The sequence below is a fragment of the Dermochelys coriacea genome, chromosome 13 (assembly GCF_009764565.3).
Source record: "Dermochelys coriacea isolate rDerCor1 chromosome 13, rDerCor1.pri.v4, whole genome shotgun sequence".
NCBI lineage: Eukaryota > Metazoa > Chordata > Testudines > Dermochelyidae > Dermochelys > Dermochelys coriacea.
Window position 1 is genome coordinate 35934608 of NC_050080.1, and position 26677 is coordinate 35961284.

Consider the following 26677-nt stretch of genomic DNA (forward strand, 5'->3'; position numbering starts at 1 on the left):
ATGTTCTCCATCCAGTACAAGTTGTTAATGCCTGTGTTAAACCCCATCATCTACAGCCTGAAAACCAAAGAGGTGAAAACAGCTATTGAGAAAATATTGGGGAAATGCAATGAATGTAAATATTACCACTTTTAGTTTTGAAGCAGAGACATAGGAGCTGAGTGATAAAATGTTCTGAGCTCATGCAATTTATTGGCACATTGAATTCAGTCCATACATAATTATGTTCTGCTTCAACCACTGCAACTTGGAGTCATAATAGACTTTTGGAACTATCATAGAATCATAGAATCATAAAATCATAGAATATCAGGGTTGGAAGGGACCCCAGAAGGTCATCTAGTCCAACCCCCTGCTCAAAGCAGGACCAAGTCCCAGTTAAATCATCCTAGCCAGGGCTTTGTCAAGCCTGACCTTAAAAACCTCTAAGGAAGGAGATTCTACCACCTCCCTAGGTAGCGCATTCCAGTGTTTCACCACCCTCTTAGTGAAAAAGTTTTTCCTAATATCCAATCTAAACCTCCCCCATTGCAACTTGAGACCATTACTCCTCGTTCTGTCATCTGCTACCATTGAGAACAGTCTAGAGCCATCCTCTTTGAAACCCCCTTTCAGGTAGTTGAAAGCAGCTATCAAATCCCCCCTCATTCTTCTCTTCTGCAGACTAAACAATCCCAGCTCCCTCAGCCTCTCCTCATAAGTCATGTGCTCTAGACCCCTAATCATTTTTGTTGCCCTTCGCTGTACTCTTTCCAATTTATCCACATCCTTCTTGTAGTGTGGGGCCCAAAACTGGACACAGTACTCCAGATGAGGCCTCACCAGTGTCGAATAGAGGGGAACGATCACGTCCCTCGATCTGCTCGCTATGCCCCTACTTATACATCCCAAAATGCCATTGGCCTTCTTGGCAACAAGGGCACACTGCTGACTCATATCCAGCTTCTCGTCCACTGTCACCCCTAGGTCCTTTTCCGCAGAACTGCTGCCGAGCCATTCGGTCCCTAGTCTGTAGCGGTGCATTGGATTCTTCCATCCTAAGTGCAGGACCCTGCACTTATCCTTATTGAACCTCATTAGATTTCTTTTGGCCCAATCTTCCAATTTGTCTAGGTCCTTCTGTATCCTATCCCTCCCCTCCAGCGTATCTACCACTCCTCCCAGTTTAGTATCATCCGCAAATTTGCTGAGAGTGCAATCCACACCATCCTCCAGATCATTTATGAAGATATTGAACAAAACGGGCCCCAGGACCGACCCCTGGGGCACTCCACTTGACACCGGCTGCCAACTAGACATGGAGCCATTGATCACTACTCGTTGAGCCCGACAATCTAGCCAGCTTTCTACCCACCTTATAGTGCATTCATCCGGCCCATACTTCCTTAACTTGCTGACAAGAATGCTGTGGGAGACCGTGTCAAAAGCTTTGCTAAAGTCAAGAAACAATACATCCACTGCTTTCCCTTCATCCACAGAACCAGTAATCTCATCATAAAAGGCGATTAGATTAGTCAGGCATGACCTTCCCTTGGTGAATCCATGCTGACTGTTCCTGATCACTTTCCTCTCCTCTAAGTGCTTCAGGATTGATTCTTTGAGGACCTGCTCCATGATTTTTCCAGGGACTGAGGTCAGGCTGACTGGCCTGTAGTTCCCAGGATCCTCCTTCTTCCCTTTTTTAAAGATGGGCACTACATTAGCCTTTTTCCAGTCATCCGGGACTTCCCCCGTTCGCCACGAGTTTTCAAAGATAATGGCCAAGGGCTCTGCAATCACAGCCGCCAATTCCTTCAGCACTCTCGGATGCAATTCGTCCGGCCCCATGGACTTGTGCACGTCCAGCTTTTCTAAATAGTCCCTAACCACCTCTATCTCTACAGAGGGCTGGCCATCTCTTCCCCATTTTGTGATGCCCAGCACAGCAGTCTGGGAGCTGACCTTGTTAGTGAAAACAGAGGCAAAAAAAGCATTGAGTACATTAGCTTTTTCCACATCCTCTGTCACTAGCTTGCCTCCCTCATTCAGTAAGGGGCCCACACTTTCCTTGGCTTTCTTCTTGTTGCCAACATACCTGAAGAAACCCTTCTTGTTACTCTTGACATCTCTTGCTAGCTGCAGCTCCAGGTGCGATTTGGCCCTCCTGATATCTTTCCTACATGCCCGAGCAATATTTTTATACTCTTCCCTGGTCATATGTCCAACCTTCCACTTCTTGTAAGCTTCTTTTTTATGTTTAAGATCCGCTAGGATTTCACCATTTAGCCAAGCTGGTCGCCTGCCATATTTACTATTCTTTCGACTCATCGGGATGGTTTGTCCCTGTAACCTCAACAGGGATTCCTTGAAATACAGCCAGCTCTCCTGGACTCCCTTCCCTTTCATGTTAGTCCCCCAGGGGATCCTGGCCATCTGTTCCCTGAGGGAGTCAAAGTCTGCTTTCCTGAAGTCCAGGGTCCGTATCCTGCTGCTTACCTTTCTTCCCTGCGTCAGGATCCTGAACTCAACCAACTCATGGTCACTGCCTCCCAGATTCCCATCCACTTTTGCTTCCCCCACTAATTCTACCCGGTTTGTGAGCAGCAGGTCAAGAAAAGCGCTCCCCCTAGTTGGCTCCCCTAGCACTTGCACCAGGAAATTGTCCCCTACGCTTTCCAAAAACTTCCTGGATTGTCTATGCACCGCTGTATTGCTCTCCCAGCAGATATCAGGAAAATTAAAGTCACCCATGAGAATCAGGGCATGCGATCTAGTAGCTTCCGTGAGTTGCCGGAAGAAAGCCTCATCCACCTCATCCCCCTGGTCCGGTGGTCTATAGCAGACTCCCACCATGACATCACTCTTGTTGCACACACTTCTAAACTTAATCCAGAGACACTCAGGTTTTTCCACAGTTTCGTACCGGAGCTCTGAGCAGTCATACTGCTCCCTTACATACAGTGCTACTCCCCCACCTTTTCTGCCCTGCCTGTCCTTCCTGAACAGTTTATAACCATCCATGACTGTACTCCAGTCATGTGAGTTATCCCACCAAGTCTCTGTTATTCCAATCACGTCATAATTCCTTGACATCACCAGGACCTCCAGTTCTCCCTGCTTGTTTCCAAGGCTTTGTGCATTTGTATATAAGCACTTGAGATAACCTGTTGATCGCCCCTCATTCCCAGTATGAGGCAGGAGCCCTCCCCTCACAGACATTCCTGCCTGTGCTTCCTCCCGGTATCCCGCTTTCCCACTTACCTCAGGGCTTTGGTCTCCTTCCCCCGGTGAACCTAGTTTAAAGCCCTCCTCACTAGGTTAGCCAGCCTGCTGGCAAAGATGTTCTTCCCTCTCTTCGTAAGATGGAGCCCGTCTCTGCCCAGCACTCCTCCTTCATGGAACACCATCCCATGGTCAAAGAATCCAAAGCCTTCTCTCCGACACCACCTGCGTAGCCATTCGTTGACCTCCACGATTCGACGGTCCCTACCCAGGCCTTTTCCTTCCACGGGGAGGATGGACGAGAACACCACTTGCGCCTCCAACTCCTTTATCCTTCTTCCCAGAGCCACGTAGTCCGCAGTGATCCGCTCAAGGTCATTCTTGGCAGTATCACTGGTGCCCACGTGGAGAAGCAGGAAGGGGTAGCGATCCGAGGGCTTGATGAGTCTCGGCAGTCTCTCCGTCACATCACGAATCTTAGCCCCTGGCAAGCAGCAGACTTCTCGGTTTTCCCGGTCAGGGCGGCAGATAGATGACTCAGTCCCCCGGAGGAGAGAGTCCCCGACCACCACCACCTGCCTTCTCCTCTTGGGAGTGGTGGTCGTGGAACCCCCAACCTCAGGACATCGCATCTCATGCCTCCCAACCAGCGGAGTCTCCTTCTGCTTTCTCCCCCCAGACATATCATCTGGTCCACTCTCCGCATTGGTACCTGTGGAGAGAACATGAAAGCGGTTAGTTACCTGTGTCTGTGTTACTGGAACCCGGACATTCCGCTTACCTCTTCTGGAGGTCACATGTTGCCAAGCTTCTTCACTGGCCTCTTGGCTCCTCTGTGCAACCTGCTCTATATCTTTAGAGCTTTGTGCCCCTAGAAGGCTATCCTGAGTTTGGTCCAGAAAATCCTCAGTCTCTCGTATACAACGCAGGGTCGTTACCTGTTGCTCCAGACCTTCAATCTTCTCTTCCAATATGGAGACCAGCTTGCACTTTGTACAGACAAAGTCGCTTCTGTCCTGTGGAAGAAAGACAAACATGGCACATCCAGTGCAGGTCACAACAGCTGAACCCCCCCCTTCCATATCACCTACCTACTATGAGCTTCCTCAGAGACGTTGGCAAGATGTAAGCCTCACTGGGCTCACTCCAGGCGAACTCCCAGGCAAACTCCTGCTGTGAGCTGCTCTGCTGTCCCCGCTGCTCAGCTGGTTCGCGAGGCTCTGGCTATTTTTAAACAAGCCAAATCTATCTTGTTTCAGAGGGATTGTGGTGAAGGGGATATATGAAAGGACAGCAAATGTTGAGTTAATATTTAATCCATATTTCAATTAAAATGTCCAGGTTTTTTTTCAATTGTCACTAAGTTTTAAAAGAAAATATTTTTCACAATGGAAAAATAGTTGTGAATATTTTTTGAAAATAATTCTTGGCCAACATTCCACTGGGAACATTCAGTGTTCAGTGTCTGAGAGGGGTTGCTAGTAACTGCTCAAAATGGTTCATAGATTCATAGACTCAGAGCCACAAAGAGAATTAGGTATTGCAGCACCTAACTTTTAGGCACCTAGAAAATAACTGGAACAAGAATGGAATCCAGAAAACCTGATTTAAGCACCTAGGCTGCCTATGCAATTCATGGAAAGAGATAGGAGCCTGAGAACACGATCCACATAAGCCAACAAGCTAGCCAAGGAGCCATGTAAACTAGCCACTGGTCACCTGTGTCTTAAGCCCCACCCCCTCTCAGAGTTTGTTGCCGAAGTCTGTGCTTCAGGGAGGTACTTATCTGTGACTCCAATGCACAGCCAGGGCCTCCCTTTCCTGGTGTCAGACATTTTAGGAGTGTAATTCCTTGGAAGAATGAATTAGGGCCAGCTTAGCACCACATAAAATTGTCGCCTCCCTTATAATTTTTAAGCCGGTGGTTAGAACACTGAGATGTGAGGTGGGAAACTCTATGTCAAGTCCCCTTGTTGCCTGATGAAAAGAAGGGATTTGCATAGGTATCTCCCCCTCTAAGGTGAGTGCCCTAACCACTGGATCACAGAGTCATTTGCATACTTTTTCTGGCCCAATTAATTATTCAGTTATTTAATTAAAGTGGAACAAGTTAAAAAGGAGAGAGGCCGACATGAGAATATTACTCTGTTCACTAGCTAAGGCACTCACCTGATCGGTCGGGAACCCATGTCTAAATCCCTTCTTCGCAACAGGCTGGGGGAGAAATTGAACCTGAAAGTGTTTCATCATTGGCAGGAAATGTGAACATGCTTCTTTCCAAATACAAAATAGAGGTTATGTCTACACTGAGAAAAAAGATCTCTGGCATGGCTGTGGCAGACCCAGGTCAGCTTACTCGGGTTTGGGTTGCAGGCTATACATTGCAGTTTAGATGTTTAGGTTCAGGCTATAATTATCAACAGTAACTTTTCAAGAACTAATAAGGGAAGAAAATTATTATTTTGAAGAGTCATGGGAAATGTCCCTTTGGATCAATAAACTTTTCTTGCAGGCATTTTGAAGACATAAATTAAGCAATCCCAGCCCATCTGAACTAAGTGGCTTCTTTGCTTTTGACTTCAATGGGACCAAAGTGTGGCAAACTTTGTCTAAAAGCTGCAGAAAAAGCACCTTTAGCTCATGCCAGGTACATTGTTAAAACCTTCAGAGAATTCAGAAGGTTGTCCTGACATTACACAAAATACTCAACAAGCAGAATTGTACTGTATGTTTGGGGGTAGGGAAACATTCATTTAAACCAGTGTTTCTCAAACTGGGGCCACAGACCCCTGGGAGTCAGTGAGAGTACTCCAGGGTAGAATTATAGAATATCAGGGTTTGAAGAGACCTCAGGAGGTCATCTAGTCCAACCCCCTGCTCAAAGCAGGACCAATCCCCAATTTTTGCCCCATATCTCTAAATGGTCCCCTCAGGGATTGATCTCACAACCCTGGGTTTAGTAGTCCAAAGCTCAAACCACTGAGCTATCCCTCCCCCCCCAAATAATTGGTTGACTGCTAAATTATATTTAAATAATGGTTGATTTAAAGGTAACAGAGCCTTATTTGCAACTGTGTTAAACCCCTTGCCCCCTCCTGCACCCCAACCCCATGCCCCTTATCAGAGCTCACATTTTGCACCCAAACTCCCTCCCAGAGCTCACACCCCCTGCTCACACCCCCTCCTGCACCCTGCCCCCCTTCTCCAGCCTGGTGAAAGTGAGTGAGGGTGGGGGAGAGCAAGTGACTGAGGGAGCAGGGATGGAGTGAGGGGGGGCAGGAAGAGGAGGGATGGGGCCTTGGGGGAAGGGTTGGACTGGGAGCAGGGCCTGAGGCTGAGCAATGTGGGGGACTTGGGGGTCCCCAAAGGACTTTAAATCAAAATGGGGATCCTCGGATTGCTAAAGTTTGAAAACCACTGATTTAAACCATTTGAGGGACTGAGTGGTTTGGTGATTGAGAATGGAAAATAGAACGTTTCTTATCCTCATGGTGAATTGTGTTCTCATTTAAACTAAAGCAAACAAGGAGAAATTCCATTGAATTTTGTTCAGTTGCTCAACAGTTTAACTCAGGTCAGAGTTACCATGATAACTAACTCTGAGCAACCCATAATTTGAATGGTACACTAGATATTTACTGCTGGCATGTCAAAATTCTCACCTGATGTCTTTAAAATACTCAGACATATGACCCCTCTCCCCATGCCCAGCCATCTGATCTTCTGACTCAGAGCCCCACCCAGCAATCTGACCTGATGTCCCTGAGACCCAATCCAGCAACATGACCACCTGCTGAATGAAAGAAATAGCCAATATATATAATTAGTATTTTAAATAAAAAATAAACATGCATCTGTGTGGCTTTTGTGGTAAAGCAATTGGCTGTTCAGACAGACATCCGGGAGGATATCTCAGGGGTGGCAGGCAAAAATTCAGAATTAATTGGAAACCTATGGGTTAATGCCTTGCTCTTTGTTCTTCACTGAGTATAAATAGACACATATCTGTGTAAATGAAATCAATTCTGACTTGAGCTCGTCTCCGACCTAGCTGGATTTCCCTATTCAAGGTGAAGAATGCTCTGCTTTGCTATGTGCAGCTGTTGAGATAGTCTCTCACTCTTTAATCTGTACCACTAGGAATGATGGAGAAGCCTCAGATGTCATACACTTCCTGTGATTTCCTTGGAACTATTGTATAAGTTTGATTACATTTTATTTCTGCTGAATTTCTTAGCTTGCTCGTAGAAATACCAGCAGCAGATATGAGCCTGAGATATGATGAAGTACTGGCAATTTCTGATACCCATCACCTCGGGGGATCTAGTCACTTCTGTATGTTAACATTTAGAATGAAGAAGTCAATGTCTTTAAATTGGTACGTAACAAAGGAATGTTTTAGTCCTTCAGGCCAGGTGTTTTTTTTATAATTCTATCAATTATTTCAATATGTTGCCTTTTCCTCCCCTCATTCAGTTTTTTTATGTCCCTCAACCATCCACACAGGACCAGATTCACAACTGGACTTTCCGGGCCTGACTTCCATGTTAGATGCCTAAATTCAAAACCTTTGCTCATCTGCTGACTAACTCAGGTGGTGCCTAAACTCATTTGACACCTACAATTTTTGCTGTGAAAGTTCCCAAGGCACCTACATTTCTGCCTCTGATCAGGTGCACTGATATGGTTAGACATCCAGACATCTCAGCCCTGGAGTGATCCACAACCCAGGGGAAGATAGACCTTCCTCTGCCTATCTAATCCTATCCAGTAAGCAAACACTAAACACTGGATTAGGCCCTACTCAAAATCTGTCTGGAGAAGGAGGAGTCCACCTTATAACTATTAGCCCAGTGGTTAGTGCACTCACATGATACCTGTGTAATTCCCTCCTCCTCCTGATACAGAGAAAGGGTTTGAACAATGATCTCCCCATCTCAGAAAAGTGCCCTATGCACAGAACTATGGGATAGTCTGATGTATGGCTTCCGCAGTCTCTCCTGTTGGACCTGCTCCACTTTGGATAACTGATTAAAGACTTGTCAGAGGAAGGAGACCACATCCATGTCACCAACATTCCAGGTGCGTGCCCTAACCACCAACCTATGGAGTCATTTGCAGGCTTTTGCTGGCCCAGTGATTAGTTCCCTGAACCTTTCATTCAATGACACAGCGTTTAATTGTCTTTCTGTGAATTCCTTTTTTTCTTTTTTGGAGCTGACCCCTCCTATGCCTGTATTTACCCCTGTGCTGCACTAAATTTATCTTGTGCTTGGAAGTTCTATTTTGCTGCTTCAGTTCCCACTTCTCTGAAGCTCCATTTCTTCTCCCCATTAATGATCCTGAGATTAGTCTGGGGACCTGGAATTGCAACTCTCAGCAGACTATCTCAATAGCATCCCACTTGCAGCTGTTTACTTACGCTGAGCAGCCCCTTACTCCCCAAGTCAATGAGACTGAAAGGGAGTAAGGTATCACAATCTGGCCTGGAGGATTCACAGGTGGGTGGAACCCTATGTTCAGGCTGATAGTTGCCAACCCTGAATATTGGATATTTGGTGTTGTGGTCATTTAATCCCAAACAGGAGCCAAGTAATAATAATACCTCGCTTTTATACACCCATTGCTTCCAAAGCATCATTGCTGCCATGTCACACAGATGGGGAAACAGACACAGGAAGGGGAAGTGACTTTGCAAGGTCAGACATGTCAGTGGCAGAGCTGGGTTTACCCCCCCCCATTATATTTCAAAGTCAATGGTATTCCACTTTCAAATCCATCCCTATGTCTGTATTTTATTCTTTTGTGTCCCTTCCCCCTTCTCAGTGTTGGTGGGAGGGTGAATTTTTGATTGGACTAGCATGGAAAAGACAATCCCTGGGGTCCTGAGATGGGGGGGGGAAGGGCTGGGTCTGGCCGCTCCAGCACCTTCACACCTTTTCCTATCCAGAATGCACATGGAGATTCTGATTTGTCCAAGAACATCAATAAAACTCAGGACACAACTGGCAAAAAGGACTCTCTCTTTGTCTAGGTTTTTCATTAAATCACCTATCACCATTTCTTTGAGTATCAGTTATTTTTCAGAGCCATGTGTTTATTATATGGTTGCATTATTTACCTTGCAAAATAACTTTTCCTTCCTGGAACTGAAATCTTCAGATGTTAAAGGAAAATGTTGGGAGCAGAATTCAGCATCGTAACAGGGAAAGTATCCAGAAGATGTGAATCTCAAGAAGTGGTTCTGAAAATGCAAAGAGTTTAAGGACCACTACTTTACCAAAACCTGTGAGCTTCAGCAGATAAAGCAGAATGCCAACACTTTAAACCACATTTATAAGGTACAATTTGATGCAGTAGCACATATTTTACATTACTTGTATCACCCAGATTATTTATCTAAGTATGTATAGAATCATAGAATATTAGGGTTGGAAGAGACCTCAGGAGGTCATCTAGTCCAATCCCCTGCTCAAAGCAGGACCAGCACCAACTAAATCTTAGATAATACTTAGTACTTAGATAATAATAATGTCATGGTGAAGATACAATTACTTTTTGTTGGTTTTATGCATTTTTCTCTACTTGCAGGGCCCAATTTTGCTGTAAAAAAGAAGTCAGTGGAGAATCAAACCACTGTGATCCATTTTATTCTCTTCAGACTTTCCAGTAATCCAAAAATCCAGATTTTCATCTTTGTGGTTGTCATAAATATAAAGGGAAGGGTAACCACCTTTAAATCCCTCCTGGCCAGAGGAAAAACCCTTTCACCTGTAAATGGTTAAGAAGCTAAAATAACCTCCCTGGCACCTGACCAAAATGACCAATAAGGAGACAAGATACTTTCAAAGCTGGAGGGGGTGGGGGGAACAAAGGGTCTGTCTGTTTGTGTGATGCTTTTGCTGGGAACAAATCAGGAATGCAGCTCAGAAATCCTGTAAAAAGTTAGTAAGCCCTGGTCTACACTAGGCGTTGAGGTCAAATTTAGCAGCATTAAATAGATGTAACCCTGCACCTGTCCACATGATGAAGACCTTTTTTTTGACATAAAGGGCTCTTAAAATTGATTTCCTTACTCCACCCCTGACAAGGGGATTAGCGCTGAAATCGGTTTTGCTGGGTCAAATTTGGGGTACTGTGGATGCAATTAGATGGTATTGGCCTCCGTGAGCTATCCCAGAGTGCTCCATTGTGACCGCTCTGGACAGCACTCTCAACTCAGATGCACTGACCAGGTAGACCGGAAAAGGCCCGCAAACTTTTGAATTTCAATTTCCTGTTTGGCCAGTGTGGCAAGCTGCAGGTGAGCATGCAGAGCTCATCAGCAGAGGTGACCATGCAGAGCTCATCAGCAGAGGTGACTGTGATGGAATCCCAGAATCATAAAAGAGCTCCAGCATGGACCGAATGGGAGGTACGGGATCTGATCGCTATATGGGGAGAGGAATCTGTGCTATCAGAACTACATTCCAGTTTTCAAAATGCCAAAACATTTGTGAAAATCTCCCAGGGCATGAAGGACAGAGGCCATAACGGGGACCTGAAGCAGTGCCGCGTGAAACTTAAGGAGCTGAGGCAAGCCCACCAGAAAACCAGAGAGGCAAACGGCTGCTCCAGGTCAGAGCCCCAAACATGCTGCTTCTACGATGAGCTGCATGCCATTTTGGGGGTTCAGCCACCACTACCCCAGCCATGTTGTTTGACTCCTTCAATGGAGATGGAGGCAACACGGAAGCAGGTTTTGGGGACGAGGAAGACGATGAGGAGGAGGCTGTAGATAGCTCACAGCAAACAAGCGGAGAAACCTGTTTTCCTGACAGCCAGGAACTGTTTCTCACCCTGGACCTGGAGCCAGTACCCCCCAAACCCACCCAAGGCTGCCTCTCAGACCCACCAGATGGAGAAGGGACCTCTGGTGAGTGTACCTTTTAAAATACTATAAAAGGTTTAAAAGCCAGCATGTTTAATGATTAATTTGCCCTGACATTTCTGGCTCTCCTGGATATACTCCCAAAGCCTTTGCAAAAGGTTTCTAGGGAGGGCAGCCTTATTCCATCCACCATGGTAGGACACTTTACCACTCCAGGCCAGTAGTACGTACTCGGGAATCATTGTAGAACAAAGCATTGCGGTGTATGTTTGCTGGTGTTCAAACAACATCCATTCTTTATCTCTCTGTGTTATCCTCAGGAGAGTGATATCATTCATGGTCACCTTGTTGAAATAGGGTGCTTTTCTTAAGGGAACATTCAGAGGTCCCTGTTCCTGCTGGGCTATTTGCCTATGGCTGAACAGAAATGTTCCCCGCTGTTAGCCATGCGGGGGTGGGGGGGAGGCAAAATGTTAACAGCAAGGTTTACCGTGAAAGAGTGTACCCATTGTTCTATAAAATGTGTCTTTTCAAATACCACTGTCCCTTTTTTTCTCTCCACCAGCTGCATGTGGTCACATGCTAGTCACAAGCATGTCACAAGCTAGTGACAGAGGATGTGGAAAAAGCTAATGTACTCAATGCTTTTTTTGCCTCTGTTTTCACTAACAAGGTCAGCTCCCAGACTGCTGTGCTGGGCATCACAAAATGGGGAAGAGATGGCCAGCCCTCTGTAGAGATAGAGGTGGTTAGGGACTATTTAGAAAAGCTGGACGTGCACAAGTCCATGGGGCCGGACGAATTGCATCCGAGAGTGCTGAGGGAATTGGCGGCTGTGATTGCAGAGCCCTTGGCCATTATCTTTGAAAACTCGTGGCGAACGGGGGAAGTCCCGGATGACTGGAAAAAGGCTAATGTAGTGCCCATCTTTAAAAAAGGGAAGAAGGAGGATCCTGGGAACTACAGGCCGGTCAGCCTCACCTCAGTCCCTGGAAAAATCATGGAGCAGGTCCTCAAAGAATCAATCCTGAAGCACTTAGAGGAGAGGAAAGTGATCAGGAACAGTCAGCATGGATTCACCAAGGGAAGGTCATGCCTGACTAATCTAATCGCCTTTTATGATGAGATTACTGGTTCTGTGGATGAAGGGAAAGCAGTGGATGTATTGTTTCTTGACTTTAGCAAAGCTTTTGACACGGTCTCCCACAGCATTCTTGTCAGCAAGTTAAGGAAGTATGGGCTGGATGAATGCACTATAAGGTGGGTAGAAAGCTGGCTAGATTGTCGGGCTCAACGGGTAGTGATCAATGGCTCCATGTCTAGTTGGCAGCCGGTGTCAAGTGGAGTGCCCCAGGGGTCGGTCCTGGGGCCCGTTTTGTTCAATATCTTCATAAATGATCTGGAGGATGGTGTGGATTGCACTCTCAGCAAATTTGCGGATGATACTAAACTGGGAGGAGTGGTAGATACGCTGGAGGGGAGGGATAGGATACAGAAGGACCTAGACAAATTGGAAGATTGGGCCAAAAGAAATCTAATGAGGTTCAATAAGGATAAGTGCAGGGTCCTGCACTTAGGATGGAAGAATCCAATGCACCGCTACAGACTAGGGACCGAATGGCTCGGCAGCAGTTCTGCGGAAAAGGACCTAGGGGTGACAGTGGACGAGAAGCTGGATATGAGTCAGCAGTGTGCCCTTGTTGCCAAGAAGGCCAATGGCATTTTGGGATGTATAAGTAGGGGCATAGCGAGCAGATCGAGGGACGTGATCGTTCCCCTCTATTCGACACTGGTGAGGCCTCATCTGGAGTACTGTGTCCAGTTTTGGGCCCCACACTACAAGAAGGATGTGGATAAATTGGAAAGAGTACAGCGAAGGGCAACAAAAATGATTAGGGGTCTAGAGCACATGACTTATGAGGAGAGGCTGAGGGAGCTGGGATTGTTTAGTCTGCAGAAGAGAAGAATGAGGGGGGATTTGATAGCTGCTTTCAACTACCTGAAAGGGGGTTTCAAAGAGGATGGCTCTAGACTGTTCTCAATGGTAGCAGATGACAGAACGAGGAGTAATGGTCTCAAGTTGCAATGGGGGAGGTTTAGATTGGATATTAGGAAAAACTTTTTCACTAAGAGGGTGGTGAAACACTGGAATGCGTTACCTAGGGAGGTGGTAGAATCTCCTTCCTTAGAGGTTTTTAAGGTCAGGCTTGACAAAGCCCTGGCTAGGATGATTTAACTGGGACTTGGTCCTGCTTTGAGCAGGGGGTTGGACTAGATGACCTTCTGGGGTCCCTTCCAACCCTGATATTCTATGATTCTATGTGTTTCAAGGATCACAGGATCTTCTCCTTCCCAGAGGCTAGTGAAGATTAGAAGGTGAAAAAAATGCACTTGCGATGAAATGTTCTCTGAGCTCATGCTGTTCTCCCACACTGACAGAGCACAGACAAATGCATGGAGGCAGACAATGTCAGAGTGCAGGAAAGCACAAAATGACCGGGAGGAGAGGTGGCGGGCTGAAGAGAGTAAGTGGTGGGCTGAAGAGAAGGCTGAAGCTGAAAGGTGGCAGCAGCATGATGAGAGGAGGCAGGATTCAATGCTGAGGCTGCTGGAGGATTAAACTCATATGCTCCAGAGTACGGCTGAGCTGCAGGAAAGGCAGAAGGAGCACAGACCGCCGTTATAGCCACTGTGTAACCAACCACCCTCCTCCCCAAGTTCCATAGTCTCCTCACCCAGACGCCCAAGAACGCGTTGGGGGGGCCTCCGGCCACCCAGCCACTCCACCCCAGAAGATTGCCCAAGTAACAGAAGGCTGGCATTCAATAAGTTTTAAATTTTTAAAGTGCTGTGTGGCCTTGTCCTTCCCTCTTCCACCACCCCTCCTGGGCTACCTTGGTAATTATCCCCCTATTTGTGTGATGAATTAATAAAGAATGCATGAATGTGAAGCAACAATGACTTTATTGCCTCTGCAAGTGGTGATCGAAGGGAGGTGGGGAGGTTGGTTAGCTTACAGGGAAGTAGAGTGAACCAAGGGGCAGGGGATTTCATCAAGGAGAAACAAACAGAACTTTCACACCGTAGCCTGACCAGTCATGAAACTGGTTTTTAAAGCTTCTCTGATGCGCACCACACCCTCCTGTGCTCTTCTAACCGCCCTGGTGTCTGGCTGTGCGTTACCAGCAGCCAGGCGATTTGCCTCAACCTCCCACCCCACCATAAACGTCTCCCCCTTACTCTCACAGATATTGTGGAGCGCACAGCAAGCAGTAATAACAGTGGGAATATTGGTTTCGCTGAGGTCTAACCAAGTCAGTAAACTGCGCCAGCACACTTTTAAATGTCCAAATGCACATTCTACCACCATTCTGCACTTGCTCAGCCTGTAGTTGAACAGCTCCTGACTACTGTCCAGGCTGCCTATGTATGGCTTCATGAGCCATGGCATCAAGGGGTAGGCTGGGTCCCCAAGGATAACTATAGGCATTTCAACATCCCCAACAGTTATTTTCTGGTCTGGGAAGAAAGTCCCTTCCTGCAGCTTTTGAAACAGACCAGAGTTCCTGAAGATGCAAGCGTCATGTACCTTTCCCGGCCATCCCACACTGATGTTGGTGAAACGTCCCTTGTGATCCACCAGTGCTTGCAGCACTATTGAAAAGTACCCCTTGCGGTTTATGTACTCGCTGGCTTGGTGCTCCAGTGCCAAGATAGGGATATGGCCCCACCACAGTTACGGAATCCCATTGCAGCAAAGCCATCTACTATGACCTGCACATTTCCCAGGGTCACTACCCTTGATATCAGCAGATCTTTGATTGTGTTGACTACTTGCATCACAGCAGCCCCCACAGTAGATTTGCCCACTCCAAATTGATTCCTGACTGACCAGTAGCTGTCTGGCATTGCAAGCTTCCACAGAGCTATTGCCACTCGTTTCTCAACTGTGAGGGCTGCTCTCATCTTGGTATTCTTACACCTCAGGGCAGGGGAAAGCAAGTCACAAACTTCCATGAAAGTGCCCTTACGCATGCGAAAGGTTTGCAGCCACTGGGAATCGTCCCAGACCTGCAACACTATGCGGTCCCACCAGTCTGTGCTTGTTTCCCAAGGCCAGAATCAGCATTCCACCTCATGAACCTGCCCCATTAGCACCATGATGCCCACATAGCCAGGGCCCGTGCTTTGAGAGAAGTCTGTGTCCATGTACTCATCACTCTTGTCACCGTGCTGATGTCGCCTACTTGCCCGGTTTCGCTTTGCCAGGTTCTGGTGCTGCATATACTGCTGGATAATGCGTGTGGTGTTTAATGTGCTCCTAATTGCCAAAGTGATCTGAGCGGGCTCCATGCTTGCTGTGGTATGGTGTCTGCACAGAAAAAAGGTGTGGAACGATTGTCTGCAGTTGCCCTGACGGAGGGAGGGGCGACTGACGACATGGCTTACAGGGTTGGCTTACAGAGAATTAAAATCAACAAAGGGGGTGGCTTTGCGAGAAACTGAATGGCCCCCTCAAGGATAGAACTCAAAACCTCAAGGATAGAACTCAAAACTGGGTTAAGCAGGCTGTCAATTTCACAGAGAGAGGGAGGAGAAAATGAATACAAAACAAATCTGCTGCCAAAAGGTAATAAACTGCTGCTGTGTAGCAATGCAGTACCATGTCCGCCAGCACCCAGGAGACATACGGTGACGGTTAGCTGAGTGGTCTCCATGCTTGCTGTGGTATGGCGTCTGTACATGTAACTCAAGAAAAAAGGTGCAAAACGATTGTCTGCCTTTGCTTTTACGGAGGGAGGGAGGGAACAGGGGCCTGACGATATGTACCCAGAACCACCCGCGACAATGTTTTAGCCCCATCAGGCACTGGGATTTCTACCCAGAATTCAAATGGGTGGTGGCGACTGCGGGAACTGTGGGATAGCTACGCACAGTGCAAAGCTCCAGAAGTTGACTCTTGCCTCGGTACTGTGGACAGAGTCCGCCGACTACACACACTCGACTGTATAAAACCACTTTCCACAACACCGACTTCTATAAATTCAACCTAATTTCATAGTGTAGACATACCCTAAGTAATCTAGCTAGAAAGTTGTTTAATGGCTGGTAAAATAAGCTTTGCTGAATGGAAAATATATTCCTGTTTTTGTGTCTTTTTGTATCTTAAGGTTTTGCCTAGAGGGATTCTCTATGTTTTGAATCTGATTACCCTGTAAGGTATTTACCATCCTGATTTTACAGAGGTGATTCTTTTACTTTTTCTTTCACTAAAATTCTTCTTTTAAGAACCTGATTGTTTTTCATTGTTTTTAAGATCCAAGGGTTTGGGTCTGTGTTCACCTGTACAAATTGGTGAGTATTTTTATCAAGCCTTCCCCAGAAATGGTGGTGTAGGGCTTGGGAAGATATTTTGAAGACGTCTCCAAGTGGGCTCTTTCCCTGTTCTTTGTTTAAGATGCTTGGTGGTGGCAGCATAGGGTTCAAGGACGAGGCAAAGTTTGTACCTTGAGGAAGTTTTTAACTACAGTTGGTAAGAATAAGCTTAGGGGGTCTTTCATGCAGGTCCCCACATCTGTACCCTAGAGTTCAGAGTGGAGAAGGAACCTTGACAGTGGTGTTTTTAGTTATTTATCTAATCACTCTGTTGGGGAACATGCTGATCATTCTAGTGATAAAGGCTGATCTTCAACTCCACACCCCCATGTACTTTTTCCTGAGTAATTTATCATTCCTTGACATCTGTTATTCCTCTATCTCTGTCCCTAAGATGCTGGTAGATTTCCTGAAAGAGGAAAAAACAATTTCCATAAATGGCTGCATTGCCCAGATATTCTTTATTTTTATTTCATCCTGTACTGAAGTTTTAATTCTTGCCGCCATGGCTTATGACCAATATGCTGCCATCTGTGATCCATTGCATTACATGGTGACCATGAATAAATAGGTCTGCTGTCAGCTAGTGGGTGGGGCATGGACAATGAGTCTCTTATATGTGCTGATAAACACTCTTCCTCTGTCAAAGATGCAATTCTGTGGGCTCAATGAAATCAGCCATTTCATCTGTGAGCTCCCTTCCATATTAGATCTCTCCCATACTGAGACTTTTACCAGTCAAGTGGTGTTTTTCACTTCTGCTATGGTCATAGGGCTCATCTAATTCTCCTTCACTATACACTCTTGTATACATATCATCTCCACCATCTTGAGGATCCATGGTTCCACTATGACAGGGAACAGCTTGGGTACTGTGTTTAGTTTTCACTCTGATCCTCCACACTGAGGCCCAGATCCACAAAGTGATTAAGAACAGTCAGCACAGCAACACCTAACTTTTTTTCACCTCGAAAATCTCTGGACTTCGCAAAGCCTGAGTTAGTTGCCTAAGCTTGCTGTGCAGTAAATGATAATAGAGAGGCAGCATGGAATGGGATCCCCAAAAGCCAGAACACTAGGTGGCTCCCTACCTAAACTAGCCAGTGGGAACTCCAAGGGGGAGGAGTGTGTTCTTAGCCCCACCCACTTCTCACAGAGTTTGGTACCTAAGCACAGGTTGCAGGGAGGTACTTATCTCTGCTTGTGATCCATGAATGGGACCCCTCTCCTGGTGTCATGCAGCTTAGATGCCTAAACCATTTCTTACAAGAGTAGCTTTGGTATCTATCTAATGCCACATGAAGCAGACTGGGGCTGGAGGGGTAGAACGTTTAGCCCAATGGTTAGAGCCTCACTTGAGATGTGGGAACATTCCCAGCTCATGTCCCCCCTTCCCTTGAGGAGGTGAAGTGTTTTGCACAGGGATCTGCCACTTCCCAGGTGAATATATTTTTATATGGTTAAAGGGTGTTCAGTGCTATTTCTACATGGTTAAAGGGTGTCCCATTGATTTCAAGGGGAGGAGACTTAAAGCAATGCTAAGGGGAAGATTCTCAAAGGGGCAAGCAGCAGTTAGGTGCCCAATGCCCAAAGACATCCAATGGGATTTGGGTGCCTAATACCCATTTGTCTCCTGAGTGCTTTGGAAATCCCACTCTTTGGCTGGATTTTCAAATAGCCAAGGGAGTTAGGTAATGAAATCCAATTAGAGTGGAGTACCTAATTCTCTTGGCACATGTGAAAATCCCAACCGTACTCGGTCCTCTAGGAGCCTATGAATTGCTGGTCACCTTAGTATATTTATTGGTGCAGAAAATGGATTTCTCTTTTCCTACTTTAATTTAACTGTATAGGCCGGAAATTTCAAAGGAGACTAAGGGATTTAGGCACCCATGGATCCATTATCAGTTGATGGCTCACCTTCAACTTGAATAACATGTGTAGTTTTCATTGCTACTTCTCAAAATAGGACATGGCAGTAACAGGTGAGGTCAAGAGAAGGGCAGTGAAAATGGATAGGAGTTCATATAAGAGAGATCAGGTGGGTGAGGTAATATCTTTTATTGGACCATATGTGTGGGAATTGGACTCAAGTAGTGAACCTCAGCCCAGGGTAAGATCTTCAAAGGATGAAACCATTTTAAGTTGTTCCTCATGTGCAGCTGGGGAACCATCTGCTGTTGGCTTTATTTCATTTATTCATCTCACTCTTCATCAGTCATGTTCCAGAATGAGTTGGGGCAGCTAAAGGCTGCAACAGGTGTGAAGTTCAGAGGGTTCTGCATTCGAGTGAGCCTCAGATGAAAGGATGGGACTCGTCAAAGGAATCATAACATTCAAAAACCGGTAGGAGAACACTTCAACCTCTCTGGCCACTCAGTAACAGATTTAAAGGTGGTAATTTTCAACAGAAAAACTTCAAAAACAGACTCCAACGAGAAACTGTTGAGCTTGAATTAATATGCAAACGAGATACCATTAACTTGGGTTTGAACAGAGACTGGGAGTGGCTGGGTCATTACACATATTAAATCTATTTCCCCGTATTAAGTATCCTCACACCCTCTTGTCAACTATCTAAATGGGCCATCTTGATTATCACTACAAAATTTTTTTTTCTCCTGCTGATAATAGCTCATTAATTAATTAGCCTCTTACTCCACCTTTTCATGTTCTCCATATATCTATATCTATATCTATCTATATCTTCTTACTATATGTTCCATTCTATGCATCCGATGAAGCGGGCTGTAGCCCACGAAAGCTTATGCTCAAATAAATATGTTAGTTTCTAAGGTGCCACAAGTACTCCTGTTCTTCTTCCTGCTGACAGATGTTATAGTAGACAGTCCTGCTGTCTGGAGTGGCTCACCACTGTGACTGCCCATCCCAGGGCAGGCTGTCAGAAAATAGGGCAGATACCCCAAACTGGTGGCATATTCTATAATTAAATTTCACCAAGCCAGTAACAAACATGAACTCCTGGATCACTATATTGGCCTTACCATGGAGTCATAGACAGCCCCCTTGGGCTCTCCAGCCTATCTCATCACCCAGACAAACTGGAATCAGTGATAATGGTCACACAGAGCAAAAATCACACCACATCAGGTTACTCCCAATCCGAAAGGACTAGTTACTTACCCCAGGTGAACTGGTACTCCAGATCCCACACCAAAAACAACTCTGGCAATCAATTCTCTAGTAAACTAACTACAGGTTTATTAGCCAAAGAAAAAGAAATGAGAGATATTGAGGGGTTAAAACAGGTAAAATACATAAACAGGTGAGTCAACATTTGTAAGACCCAAATGATAGCAGAGATATAGTAGTCTGCCAGTTTCCCAAAAATCTCTTCAGGGATTCCCAGAGAAACTCTGGGGATCTCCCTCTTCTTATTAAGTTATTTTGCCCTGTTAGAATCCAAACAGTCCAGAGATAAAGGATCTCTCTTTGAATCAGTACTTATAGCTTCTTTTAACAAACAACACTCTGACAATTGTCTGTATCCAAACAATGGCCAATTGCTTTACATTTAGCATGTTTCTTCATTTGCATTCAGTGAGGTATTTATTATAGGGATATACATAATGTAATTATAATAGGAACAGATAAGTGAAAACAATACAAGTAATATTCCATTAGTATTCATGAAATTCCAACACCTGAATACACTCTCACCTTTGATCTAGGGTTATTTTATTACAGGACATGCATAATGTAAATGTAATGCAATAGAAAACAACAGGATATAGAGATGCAAAAAAATACAGTTAATATCTCCTTTGATCTCTATTAACACACAAGTGAATTGGCCTGAATTAATATTAATACATTTATCTCCTTTGATATTCACACACAAGTGAATTGGCCTGACTCTCGCCCGCCATGGTCCGTCAGCGTCACATAGACATTTTCTGAAAACCAGGATTTTTTTCCCATGAAACATCCCATTTTGAAATGTTTCCACCTGATAATTTCAGTTTTCCTGTGGGAAAGTTTTAAAAAGTGCAAAAGTGCTTTTTTCCCCCATTTTCCCAATCTTTGTCACTGTTTCCCAACTCATAACAGTGTGATGCCCAGTTCAGTTTTGAAACTATTCCTTTTTAAAAGGGTAATTTTCTCTCAGGAAGTCACACATTCAACAATTTGACTGGTAAAAGTCAGGAAACCATCAGAAAGTGTGGAAAATTCAGAGTTGTGTTCCCAGAATTTTCCATTCAGATTTTTATTTTTTCAAAAAAATTGAAAAGTTTAATGAAAAATGAAATTTCCCTGTTAAGCATTTTAGTGTTGACCAAACACCATTTGCCAACAGAAAAAACTTCTCAACCAAAAATTTTCAAGGAGCCCTAATACAGAGCAAACCATTGGCCCAATTTTCAGAGATGTTGAACACAATAAATAACACTTTCCACAACTTGGGTCACATTAACAAAAGGACTTAGGTGTTGCAATGGTCAACATTACAGCACCTAACCTTTAGGCAGCTGCTCACCCAGTGGAATCCACAAACCCTGAATGAATCATCTTGGATCCCTATACAATTAATGAGGCGACATAAGTAAGCTCCTTGGGAAATCTGAGCTTAAATAACTTACTCAGGGTCACACAGTAAGTCATTGATTGACTACAGAATGGCTCAAGTTTCCATATAGCATCCAAGCCACTAGAACATGCTTCCTGACACTCACTCAGCCATTGGCAGCAGTTTACACTCATCCTTTAATCACTGAGCCCAGGTGTTACTGATGACACACGTTGAAAAAGCAGCAGTCCATAGGTTCCTTTGGAAACAGAGACAAAAAACTAGACAAGAGGGGTTTTTTAATCCTTAAAGAGAAATCTCCAGCTAGTGTCAATTGATATATAATGGGCACTAGGATCAGCAGAGGGTGGGTCTAGGGAAGGGGCAGCTATACTGTATAATGGGCACTAGGAGCAGCAGAGGGTGAGGAGTGGGAAATATTTTACTGGATAATGGGCATTAGGACACTTAAGGGACGATAAAGGAACTGCTGTGCTCCATAATCGACACCAGGTGGCAGCAGAGGATAAAGCATGGTCAAAGAGAGGCTGTGATGTCACACTGTGGTGGAGATTGTTGTTGTATTTTATTTCATTCTCCAAATCGTCAGCCCTACAGTCTGGTCAAATTCTGTTGAATTCAAGGGGGGGCTACACAAAATGACATTAGATGGTAAATTAAAATCTAATTAAAGCCCATGCAGCTTTGGGTTTGTAAGCCTCTCATGATGGTCATGCTTTTTTGTGTTAGTCACCCACAGAGGTTAATTATATCTTGAACATCTCACTTTCCCTTGGAAGGGTGTTTGGAAGGTTGGGAGAGCATCACAGAATTGTTAGAAATAATGGCAAAGCCTTTGATTATTCCTGCAGCTTTAGGTTCTCTTGTTGGCACAGAGCAGTATATTCCCATGTTTTCAGAGGTGTCAAGGTTCCTTCCCCACTCTGAACTCTAGGGTACAGATGTGGGGACCTGCATGAAAACTCCCCTAAGCTTATTTTTACCAGCTTAGGTTAAAACTTCCCCAAGGTACAACTATTTTACCTTTTGCCCTTGGACTTTATTTCTGCCACCACCAAGCGTCTAACAAATATATAACAGGGAAGGAGTCCGCTTGGAAATGTCGTTCCCCCCAAATTCTCCCAAACCCTACACCCCCTTTCCTGGGGAAGGCTTGATAAAAATCCTCACCAATTTGCATAAGTGAACACAGACCCAAACCCTTGGATCTTAAGAACAATGAAAAAGCATTCAATTTCTTAAAAGAAGAATTTTAATAGAAGAAAAAGTAAAAAGAATCACCTCGTAAAATCAGGATGGTAAATACCTTACAGGGTAATTAGATTCAAAACATAGAGAATCCCTCTAGGCAAAACCTTAAGTTACAAAAAGACACAAAAACAGGAATCTACATTCCATTCAGCACAGCTTATTTTCTCAGCCATTTAAACAAAACAGAATCTAATGCTGTCATGGTTCCTTCCCCACTCTGAATTCTAGGGTACAGATGTGGGGACCTGCATGAAAACCTCCTAAGCTTACTTTTAACAGCTTAGGTTAAAACTTCCCCAAGGTACAAACTATTTTACCTTTTGCCCTTGGACTTTTGCTGCCACCACCAAATGTCTAACACCGCTTACTGGGAGCGAGTCCGTTTGTACACGTCTTTCCCCCAAAAATCCTCCCAAATCTTACACCTCTTTTCCTGGGGAAGGTTTGATAAAAGTCCTCATCAATTTGCATAGGTGAACACAGACCCAAACCCTTGGATCTTAAGGACAATGAAAAAGCATTCAATTTCTTAAAAGAAGAATTTTAATAGAAGAAAAAGTAAAAAGAATCTCCTCGTAAAATCAGGATGGTAAATACCTTACAGGGTAATCAGATTCAAAACACAGAGAATCCCTCTAGGAAAAACCTTAAGTTACAAAAAGACACAAAAACAGGAATATACATTCTATTCAGCACAACTTATTTTCTCAGCCATTTAAAGAAATCAGAAGCTAATGCAACTCTAGCTAGATTACTTACTAATTCTAAGACTACATTCCTGTTCTGTGCCTGGCAAAAGCATCACAGAGAGAGAGAGGCTTTGTTTTCTCCCTCCCCCCAGCTTTTGAAAGTATCTTGTCTGCTCATTGGTCATTTTGGTCAGGTGCCAGCGAGGTTATCCTACCTTCTTAACCCTTTACAGGTGAAAGGGGAGGAGGGATTTTAAAGGTGTTTTCCCTTCCCTTTATATTTATGACAAATGCATATCTAGCTAGATTACTTACTAAGTTCTAAGACTCCATTCCTTTTCTGTTCCCGGCAAAAGCATCACACAGACAGAGAGAGCCTTTGTTTCTCCCCTCCTCCAGCTTTGAAAGTATCTTGTCTCCTCATTGGTCATTTTGGTCAGGTGCTAGTGAGGTTGTCCTAGCTTGTTAACCCTTTACAGGTGAAAAGGTTCTTCCTGTGCCCTGGAGGGATTTTAAAGGTGTCATAAATATAAAGGGAAGGGTAAACACCTTTAAAATCCCTCCTGGCCAGAGGAAAAACCCTTTCACCTGTAAAGGGTTAAGAGAAGAAGACAATTTATCTCCATAGATTCATTGCTTAGCTGTTCTTTTTCTTTTTTCTAGCTACCATGGAGTGCTACCTCCTGGCTGTGATGGATTATGACAGATACACTGCCATTTGTGAGCCACTGCATTACTTGAAAAAGATGAGTGAACCGGTGGGTATGTGGATGGCAGGTGGTGCATGGATAGCTGGCTTGCTAAATTCCCTTGTCAACATTCTGCTTGTAATTGACTTACGCTTCTGTGGGCAAAAGGAAATTAGCCGTTTCTGCTGTGAGCTTACGGTCCTATTACCACTTTCTTGCACTGACATGTTCATCAATGAAATGGTACTGTTTGCCTTCACTATGATTTTAGGGATGCTCTCCCTCCTGATAAGCCTGATCTCTTACATGTTCATCATCTCCACCATCCTGAGGATACCCTCCAAGGAGGGAAGATGTAAAGCTTTCTCCACATGCACCTCCCATCTCATCATGGTTGGTTTGTTCTATGGGACTGGGCTTATAAACTACATAAAACTGACTCTAGCTACTCTCTCACTCTGGAAAAGGTGGTGTCCATCCAGTAGTGTCTTAACTCCCATGTTCAACCCCATCATCTACAGCCTGAAGAATAATGAAGTGAAAAGTAGTATGTGGAAAGCGCTCAGAAATTGCAAATAGGAAGAGATTAATGTGAACCTGGTGTCTGAGGCTGAGATTTTTAAAACTACCGTAAGGTCAGATTTTTAAAGATATGTGGGGCCTATGGGATTTTCAAAAGCATTTAGGTGTTTAACACACATTGAAATCAAATCCCTTAACCACTTTTGAAAATATCAGTCATAAGACATGACGACTATTAGCAGTGAAATAGAAGTATCTGCAAGTGTATTGGTAATGTGTGATATGTCTGTTTGTCAGGGCAAGATCCTCAGCTGGTGTAACTTGGGAAAGATCCATTGACTCCAGTTGGGCTACATGGATTTATGTGAGCTGTCAACCTGGCACATTGCTTTCAGTAGAGCTATACCAAGTAAAACCAGCTGTAGATCTGGCCCATTGCTTTCAGTGGAGTTATACTGATATAGAAAAGCTAGGGATCAGGCTTCTTGACTCCATTTGTGTTATATCTATTTATACTGTGGTGGAAAATTAAATTTTCTGTGTTTGGATCAGAACAAACCTAAGGCTCCTTTATTCAAGCATGCACATACAGGAAGAGTCAGCCGGAGCAGAAATACAGGAGTTTATATTGCTGAAAACCACAATTTGCCAAACCCACTTCCTTCAATACCATTTTCCTTATTTGGCATATAGTGCAAGCTTCAACAGTAGCTTTGCCTTATTTGGAGTTTAGCAAAAACAAGCTTTTCCTATTATTGACAGGTGTTTCCTTTACGGTTAATGTTTTTTTTAACTTCTAGCGGTTATAGTTACATTTCTTAAGCTGTGCTGTTTCAATTGCCCCACAATGAAATTTTCCTTACTCTCTTCTTAGGCTTCATATACACAGTTAGCTTGACCAAAGTTTTAGGCCTATTAGTTTAGGCCTATTGGATTTTTCCTTCACATTCCCCCCTTTTGGTGCCTTTTCGGCACCACTAATTGGGCCTAAACTTCTATAGCCATGAGCCTGTTACTTTCCTCCTTTTCATCCTCCTGTCTTTCTGCCCAAACTGTGTCACACATTTCATTTACAATCATTAGTGCCACCTGCTTCTTTGTGCTGAGGTTGGCAGATCTAGGGCTGGATAGGAAATGATAAATACATTTTTTACAGCAACAATAACATAACCCTATGCTAAACAGCAGTAAAAGCAACAGCATTCCCATGGTGATAATATGATGCTGTTGGGATTGTTGTATAGCTTTAGTCACAAAACACAATAAGAAAAGGAGTACTTGTGGCACCTTAGAGACTAACAAATTTATTTGAGCATAAGCTTTCGTGAGCTACAGCTCACGAAATGCATCCGAATGCATCCGATGAAGTGAGCTGTAGCTCACAAAAGCTTATGCTCAAATAAATTTGTTAGTCTCTAAGGTGCCACAAGTACTCCTTTTCTTTTTGCGAATACAGACTAACATGGCTGCTACTTGAAAACACAATAATTTAGTCTGAGTACACAAAGTAGACATTCTATAGGAAGTATAAAAGGCATTCTTTTCGGCTTGATATATATTTTGGAGCATGTGAATTTGTCCCTATAATTTAGAAATTTTCTGAACCTCTGGTAGGATTAAAAGCAAATTTTGGAATCAGTCAGGTAGTAAAGCAGTCCAGTTAAAGGGTATCTGGAACCTAAGGGCTAATTGTAGAGTTTTATTCTCAGGCCAATAAATGATATGATTGCCTGCGGCTGTGGTGAGATTAAAATGTAACGTCATTCAAGGTGGTGGTCTCAACATGCACACAGCTATTATTAGCTTAGAAAAGTAGGCGTCCTGTCAGGGTAGTCCCGTGTCCCATACTCTCCCAACAAATGTTGTCACGAATAGTAACAACCTCTCCTGGTTTTAGTTTATGTACACACTGAAGTTGAGGGGGTTCTAACGGCTAAAGTGTCCTTTGGCTTCCAATCCCTACCCAAATGCCAGGCGTTATTCCAAGAGCACTGACTACAACTCGATTGGGCATACCAGATAGTTTAAGTTCCCAAATGTCTCGGTGAATTATCCAATCCCACATGCATCCTCCCCACGGACCCGGCAGGATTTGGTAGGTGGGAGCCCACACCTCTCCAACCAGCCCATATGCTTGGAAGGAGCAAAGAGAGCATCTGCATTTTCACTTAGAAAATCTCCAAGTATGTCTCCATGGCCACAGATCAGCTGGTACTCCCGAGGTGACTGTAAGGGCAGAAGGCCATGTCTGATGTTCAAGATTCCTCCGAATGGCCGTGAGCTGGTCATTCAGAAAATCCTGAACCTCTGAACAAGCCTGATCCCACTGCAATGCCTTTCCAGTGTTGGTAATACCCAGTACCATTTCTGTTAACAGCTTTTGGGTCATTGAGCTAAGGGCGGAGATAACGTATAATTTATCAACACCAGCCTGAGCCTGGGCTAGCTGTGCTCCAGTAATAAGGCCTGTGGCTTTTTCCAACTGTCCCAATTTTTCCTCATGTTGCTGACCTTTATGGATATTCCAGAT

The 26677-nt window shown here is 44.5% G+C and overlaps 1 pseudogene; it reads left to right on the forward strand.

Annotated features, from left to right (window-relative positions):
* LOC119841608 lies at window positions 1–25071 on the forward strand (annotated as a pseudogene).
* Window positions 25072–26677: the final 1606 nt, after the last annotated feature.